Source organism: Peromyscus leucopus, unplaced genomic scaffold, assembly GCF_004664715.2.
Source record: "Peromyscus leucopus breed LL Stock unplaced genomic scaffold, UCI_PerLeu_2.1 scaffold_454, whole genome shotgun sequence".
In the NCBI taxonomy this organism is placed as follows: Eukaryota; Metazoa; Chordata; class Mammalia; order Rodentia; family Cricetidae; genus Peromyscus; species Peromyscus leucopus.
In genome coordinates, this window is record NW_023505348.1 from 31,452 (window position 1) to 40,119 (window position 8,668).

At 34.0% G+C, this 8,668-nt stretch overlaps 1 pseudogene; it reads right to left on the minus strand.

The window, feature by feature from the left end:
* Window positions 1-2,492: 2,492 nt before the first annotated feature.
* LOC114700011 lies at window positions 2,493-6,955 on the minus strand (annotated as a pseudogene).
* Between the last annotated feature and the right edge of the window lie 1,713 nt (window positions 6,956-8,668).

Genomic DNA, 8,668 nt, shown 5'->3' on the forward strand with positions numbered 1-8,668 from the left:
CCTGAAAGAGGCAAAGACCAGCCTAGATGACTAGAATAGGATCAGACTACCTGAGCTACCTGAAAAGGATATTCTCAAATCTGTTGGACTGTCTGCCTTCAAGTTTTGTAGTGTACTCCAGGTTTCCAGTTTTCATGAGCTATTGTCAATGATGAGGTGGGGTTGGGTGATACTGCTTTGAGTCATTTCTGTTCCTCTAAATAAACTTCCCCATATATTTTTGTTTAATAAGCACAATAAAATTCATTGGTTCACAATGTTGGACTTTAGTGGTATCCATACTTTGATCTGCCATCAATCAATTCTCTATCAAGTGTGAACAGATATTTGAACTTGAATGAGGTCACTAAGAAAATGAGTAGGTAGAAGTAGAGAAACAAAGAGACTGAGGCCTGGGACACTTAAAATATTAATTAGGAAGAGAAGGAATCAGCAAGGAAACAGATTCAGTCATGATTCACTGAGGCAGAAGTGTTGTCTTCTGTAAGTGAAATATGTATCAAATATTAATAAGACCTTTAGCAATTCACGCTACACATATGTTCATAGGAAAGCTTACACACATTCACAGCATTTTCAGTATCCCATATTGGAAACAATCCAAATGCATCAATTAGATGGATAAACAAAACCTAGTCCATTTTTAGATGAGTTCTATAATCAATCATGTTAAAAATGTTGGATTGTCTAGATTAAGAATTTCTTACTCCCTAAATAATTGAATACAAACTACCTTGTTATGTAGCTTACTTTATCTAGAAATATTTAAGATATAGAAGTGGTTGTGGTGAGATAATATATAAACATTATGCCATTTTATGTCCAAGACTTAGACAAACGGATTTTGATATCCTTGGGGTATTTGGGAACAAATCTTCCAGATACTAATATTCCATACAATGGAATATTGATAGGCAATAAAGGCAAAGTATTAATATATGTTAGGATATGAATACACCTTGCATATATTTGGCCAAGGGATAATTACAAAAGAAAATATATTGTATGATTCCATGTACATGAAATGCTCACACATGGCAATTTCTATTGAAGCAGGATGTTGCACAGGTGAAGATAAAGAGCAGGATGATAGCTAATAGCTACAGAATTTATGTGGGGGGAGTCAGTGTTCTGAAATTATTGATGCTTTCACCCTACTGAGTGTAACTTAAAGGGCAAGTTTTATGGTATGCAAATTATACTTCAATAAAACTATTACTACAAAAAGCAGCAGAATCTAATTGATGTATTAATATTTCTGTTTATGTTTTCTTCTTGTTGTCCTTTCAGTTTGGGATCTTATTTCTAGAGATTTGTTGATTTTTTTAAACTAGCTAATCTTAATTTTTTTATTCTCCATCCATTAAGTATATTTTCTAACTTTCCCAAATCAAAGATTAACCAGGAAAAAATGGATGCTTCTAGAGAAAAACTATTGTTTGAGACATTTAACATGTGACTAAGGTCCAGAACTGCTGTGGGATGTTCTGTATATGTGTTGCTCTGATTGGTTAATAAATAAAACACTGACTGGCCAGTAGCCAGGCAGGAAGTATAGGCGGGACAAGAAGAGAGAATTCAGGGAAGTGGAAAACTCAGGCAAAGAGCCGCTGCCGCCATGAAAAGCAAGATGTAAGGTACCAGTAAGCCACGAGCCACATGGCAAGGTATAGACTAATAGATATGAGTTAAGATATAAGAACAGCTAGCAAGAAGCCTGCCATGGCCATAGAGTTTATAAGCAATATAATTCTCTGTGTGTTTTACTTGGTTGGGTCTGAGCAGCTACAGGACTGGCGGATGAGAGAGATTTGTCCTGACCGTGGGCCAGGCAGGACTGGAAAACTCTAGCTACACAGAACTACCTTTCAGATAGATAATCTATGCATCACATGTATGTACCAAAAAGCGAAGAAGCTGCTGTTAAAGTAACATAAAATTTAAAAATGTAGTGTTCTGTGTATGTGTATAAAAGTGACTATGGCATATATATGTAGGTGCTGGAGGTCAGAAAGTGGCATTGGGTCTCCTGGAGCTCTAGTTACAGGTGTTTATGAACCACCTGACATGGGGGCTGGGAACTGTATTTGGGTTCTATGGAAAACAGCAAGTGCTCTCAACTGCTGAATCATCTCTCCAGCTTCTTAAAACATAATTTGTGAGCCAAAAATAAAATATATCATGAAAGAGCTTAAATTTCAAACTTATTTTTAGAATACATAACATTGTAAGAATGCAAAAAACATATGCCCTTCACGCTGAAAAATTTTCTTGATGGAATAAAAATAACAACAGAGAACAGGTTGTGTATCATTTTTATAGTTAAGATCAAGACAGAACACATAGAAACTCAATGGTAAAGATAAGTTTACAGCTGACTTCCTATCTTGGATTATAGGATTTTAGGATACAATAAGACCTGAGGAAGTTAGTTGAAGATATAACATTAATAGACACCTTGTACAAAATATTCAAATTTGGGGATTTCATTTCACAGAAAAATACCAAAAATTCTCTTCAAAACAAGTATGTCAAAATACTTCATGTAGATTATTGACAAGTCATAGGACTCAATCTTTTCTGTACCTCTCAAGTATATATATATAAAAACACTTTCAGAGTGCCTTTATAAGTGACAACAGTCCTTTAAAACTCAGTTGCCTTTTCAATTTTCAGTTGCCCATGATAAACTTCTGTCCAAATATCGATGAAAAACTCCAAAAAGAAGTTCCTAACTTTTAAATGTATGCCATTTTGAGCAGCATGACAAAAACTTCAGTGTCCTGTTCAGAATATCAACAATCCTCTTCATTAAGTGTATCCGCACTGTATATACTACTTGCTTGTCATTCATTTAAGTAGACGTTTAGTTATCAGAATAAACGTCATGATTTTATAGCAGTTGTATACAGAATTTGGTATCATCTCCAGTTTCAGGCATCCACTGGGGGTCTTGACCCTATCCACAGCAGGTAAGAGGGAACTACTGTAGTAATACAAGCCTTTAAATTCTAGACATTTTACTGTTTTTGGTGCATCTTCTTACGCATTTCTTCAAGAGCTGCTTCTTTCTCTTTTAGAATCTGCTTAAGTCTTCTTATTTTCTCATCTCTGATAGTTTCTTCTAATTCTGGTGGTGTCACTAGAAAAATATCTTCAGTATAGTTTTTATTAAATAATTACTTGGTTCAAAAGATGTACTTGAACTTAATGTGCCTTTTTCCTGTTTCTCATGGAGTAGTGTTCTATCTCAGTTATCTTGTCTTCCTTGGTTGTGCTATGTCTTGTGACACTGTTTTGTTGTGTTATGTCTGATGCTGGTAAAGTACTAAGCAGTTGGGAACTGGTAACATCTGCTCCATTCATGACCGTGTTACCAGCTCTCTTAATTTTTCTCCTTTTTGTGTAATCCATCTTCTTAACAGTTTTTGCTTTTCTTTTCTTAGGAAAACTCTGTTGCAATGTTAAATAAGACAAAAAATAATGTTATTGCTATGCACATGCTCTCAAATCAAATATCAAACAAATAGCAATTAAATTTGATTCTACAAATTTTACTGGGGATATAAACTATAGTAAAATTGGATGCTACTAAGTGGCACAAATGAAATGTCACAATCATAGTCCTAGAAAACAAGCTAGTTCATTTACATGGTCTTGCTTAAATTGGGTATTAGAAGTCATCCTAACCTACCACTAAAATGAAACAGTACCGAGAGAAACAATTGATTTCATTTTTCATTCATTTGCAAAGTAGGCACATGTAGAAACTTCTCCTTAAAAAGGTTTATCTGAAAGGTTGAAGTTCACAATACTAGATTATAATGTATGTAAGCATAATTAATAGTATAAGTGCATTACTGACTATATATGCTGCTTATGAATGTATTAAGTGTTAATATTTCAATGAAGATCAGCATGCTCACATTTTCTTTTATATTTATTCCCTTTAGGTAATTCTTTAAAACAGGATAACTAGTTGAAAAACTTTTGACTATCTGTTACATTACAAAAGGAAAAAAACCAGGTGACTAAAAATACTTAGAACTCAAATTAGGGATATATTTTTATCTGTGTGTAAGATTCCTTTTGTCATTGTTTAATATGAGATATTTGCAAATTTGGTAAAAAAAAAATCATCATTCAATCTACTTCACATTAAAAACCAGATAAAAGATAAATATAACTCTGTATCTTTGTCATACCTACAAAAATGTCATACAGTTAAAAAAAATTACCTGTTTTATTTCTTCTTCCTTCAGCACAGAGTCTGCATCTTTGTAAGAACTACTCTTCATCAAACTGCTGAAGGAATCCAAACCTTTTCTAGAGCCCAGATGGTCAGGGATTCGAGTAAGACACACTCTCAAATCTTTAGTGAGACCAAATAGCTTTTTAAATTCAGCATCACTCTTCACATATGATGCCTTAGTGGTGCTTCCTTGAGAATACTTCTTGTTATTTCTTTCTTGAGAATCTTTCTTTAACATTGATGCCATCTCATACTGGGTCTGGAATTAAGAGAAGAAAACACAAACAATATTGCTAATTACTCAAGATTACTCTGTCAGACATGCAACTAAGCAATTAGCTATTCTCACACAAAAGAACAATTTATACTTTAAAGATTTGCACTTCATTTATTTTTACCATGCATTAAAAAACTGAATTTAAATGAATACAAACTTAAAATATCCATACAATTACTCACTTTATTGTACAGAAAAGTAACAAAGGTCTATTCTCAAGTAAATGAGGAGAGACTAGATATTGACAACAACTTTAAAATAATCTGGGCTGGGCATGGTACCCTATAAATCCCAACACTCTGGAAGCAGAGGCAGGACGATGGTGAATTCAAGGCCAGCTTGAGATAACATATCGAGGCACTAAAAAACAAAATAAATCAAAACAAAAACTTTACATAACGTGTGAAGAATGTAGTCTTCTGTAAGTTTAATGTTTCCAACCAATCTCATTTTAATTAGAATTTACCTCCTTAGTCTTTAAATTCAGTGAGTTTTGTACTGAAGGGGACAGACACTAACATTACTAAAGCAAGCAAGCACAGAAAAAGTGGCTACACATGTCCTAACCAGTTAATGGTAGCAGGTATGTTATAGAATTAAGAGGAGTCAGAAAGGGCTAAAAAGAAATACACATCTTCAAAAGGCCACCCCCCCCAAAACAAAATTTAAAGCTCAAACACTCAAAGATGTTGATAAAATTCTATTTGATGAAAGGTTCTGACATCTTCTATTTCACCCATTTCATGATACTTAAAAAAAAAAAAAAAAAAAAAAAAACTATGGATTTTTTTTTCTCATGACCATAACCAAAAACAAAGCAAGAAAAAAAAATGTAAAGCTCTACCCTCAAGTTTCCACCTTTAAATCTTGTCTCTTCTATGATGTTTATTTTTTTTATATACTAAAACATAGGGTATTAAGATTATATGCAGTATAATACACATGTATACATAGTCATCCAATCTTACTAATCCTTGAAGACATATCACCCTCCAATTCTTCTGCACTTAATTCTGCCTTACAGATTTGCCAAGCTAAATAATGAAAGAGGAAGATGCTGCTTAGACTCTATCAACCGTACTCCTCTAATATTTATTCAGATGAGAGTTTTAAGTAAGCACATGTGGGTGGGGTGTGTGTGTATGTAGGAGACAGCAATCAGACAATTTTGATGATTAAGAAATATTTTCCACAGAGATATATAAAATGAACACCCTGACACAGGAAAATTACCTGTAATTCTTGGTCTCTGAAAACACACTGTTGTGAAGTAACAGTTGCTGCATCAACAGAGGAACGTATTTTCTCTATGCTCTGGATGAGATTTCCTTTTCTGGGGCATTCTGTCCTGTCCTAAATCATCTGGAAAGACTGGGTTTGTAAATACAGTCTTACTCTGTTTAAGGTAGATATTGGATTGGTTCATAGTATGTAGGTTTGTCATAGAAAAGGATGGTCTCTTCACTTTTTCCTTCTTCACTGCTTTTATTGGTCACGGAAGCAAGCTGGGTATTTGAAAGTGATTTTGTCTCCAACTGGAAAGATTTACTTTTAATCAAAGCACTATGTACCTCTTTGGATGTTTCTGTGCCTGGACTTGAACTTACTACCTGTGATGAATCTTTCCTTAGTGGAATATTCTGTTGGTCATTTTGTGATGGCAGACCACATTTCCCCTTTTTAGTCAACAGATAGACTTTCCCATTCAACATTACCAAAGCATTATCTTTAATAGGCACATTTGTGGGTTGTGTCCCATTAGAACTGACGGTATTCAACAGAGGTGTATTTACAGTATTATCTCCCATTTTTTTTCTACCTATAAGAGTTTTTAAAATCTTTGAAGCCACATTATTTGATGACTTAACAGGAACAAGGGACGGAATACCAGGCTGTAGACTCTCTTGAAAATTCCATTTCATCTGAGCAGCTTGAGAATGCTGACAACCTTTTAACTGTGTCTCTGTAGCAATATTCAGTGGAATTTTCATGGTATTTGATATCGTTGGTTTGGGGTAAATAGTCTGAAAGTTCTTGGTAACTCTATTTTTCACTGAATTTACAGGTGATACAAAAATAACTGTTGGTATTTGGGAGGGTTCAACTGTTCCTGAGGTACTTGTGGCTGCAGTTGCAAGTGTCTTTTGCTGAACTGAAGGAGAAAAGGTTGATGCAGGTGTAGATTTCACTTCAGCATGGGCTGGAATCTGTAAATGATGCCCAGAAGGCAAAACTGAAGAATTCACATTCACTGGAAAACTTGGGGTATTGACTACAAAGTAAGATGAATCATTTTGTGTTGAGGGAGGAATAGCAAATGTTTGCATGGTGAGTCCATCATTTTTCACTCCATGACTCTCAACTTTAGAAACTGGTGGTGTACTTCCAGTCCCCACAGAAGTAACTCTACCTTTTTCCTGAGGCATCTATGTCCTGTAAAAAATTATTTTGTAAGTATGGCTGGCTGGAAAATTGGGAATTGAAACTGTACGATACTCTCTAGTGAATCATGAGCTGGAAATCTTGAGTTTATGGAATAAGTTAACTATATGATACTTCGTTTTTATCTCTTAGAATAATTGTCATATGAACAGTCAGGTGAGCAATTATTCAATCATTGGTAGCTCTGTACACTTACTGAGGGTCATATTTCCAGTTAAAGAATTTTAAAAAGTGATTGGGATGTGGATATTGCGAAAGATAAGTAAAAAATTTTCTTTTTTGCCATATACTCGTGTCAATTTTTCTGATAAAATATGTGGTATCATTGCAGGTCGCTGATACTGCGCACTTAAGAATAATATTTTGAGTACATGATAAACATACATACCTACATAGTTATATAATTTTATTTAAAACGAGTAATTTGGCAAATTTACTTTAGGGGGTAAATATCTGAAAATTTTGTTTATAACGAATAATCTAATGGTATTAAAGTCTTGGCAATGGATAAATTTAGGATAATGGAAGATAACGTACATTATGAGAAAAATTGACATGATATAAGCACACTTTGATTCGTCATCAAGTTAGGAATGTAAATGAATCTTTTAAGACACAATTTGGTATATATCAAAAGATGATCAAATGCTATCTTAAGTGGTAACCAAAACACAGTGTGTATTAGAATCAAGACTCTTTCACATTATTATCTTCTCGGGTTCTGTCTCTTTATAAGTCTGATTCTCAGTTTACCTTTATAATTATCTCAAGGATGCATGGAGGATCTATAATTCAATTCAACTCAATATATGCATACTTAACTCTATCATCTCTCACCTTTCACATAGTATGTTCAACTTCTCTTGCCTTGACAATTTCTGCCAACTTTTTTCTCTTGCTTTGAGATCTATCAATGTGTGTATTTCAGTTTGTTGATTTAATGAACATACTTCATGTAGAAAACCATTTCCTTCTTTGGATTATTGTTTCCATGTATGTGATGTACATGCTCCACAGCCCTTGAATACAACAATTATTTCTAATACTTTTACTATAAAACAATTGAACATATCAAGTATCATGGAAATTTGGTTGAGAGGTTTTCAATAAAGGGATAGCATACTTGAGAGGAATATATTTTTTAGATTAGTCCATTGCACAATCTCCATTCTTAAGAGCTGTTATTTAAATTCAAATTGTCAGGTTTATACAAAGCCAAGATACATTCTCTGCATAATCCATTTGGAGGTTACTTATCAAATTATATTTAAAACCACCTTTCAGATCCTAAGTATAGTATGTGCTCTCATGTGTAATGAGAGGCAATCACATTCCTCTACCCAGGTACTTCTCTCCTATACAACTCTACTTGGAGCTTAAATATCAGCATAACTGATACTTCCTAAGAGACACATTCTCTAGCCAACTTAACTATCTTTGTCCTCGTTAACCGCCTTGTCATGTACAACTTATTGCAGTTAATTTCCTATATCATGCGATAAGTGCCACATTATTCGTGTCATATATCTATTGCTTTATCATCTACAGATGATTTTGAATAGCTCATAAGGCTTAGGCAACTGTACATCCATGAAGTCACAAAATTTGATGTGAATTTTGGGTCCTCTGAAGAGAGCAAATGCTTTTAACCCATTTACTTTGAAGAACTGCATCGTAAGAATTTCATAAATGGAGAC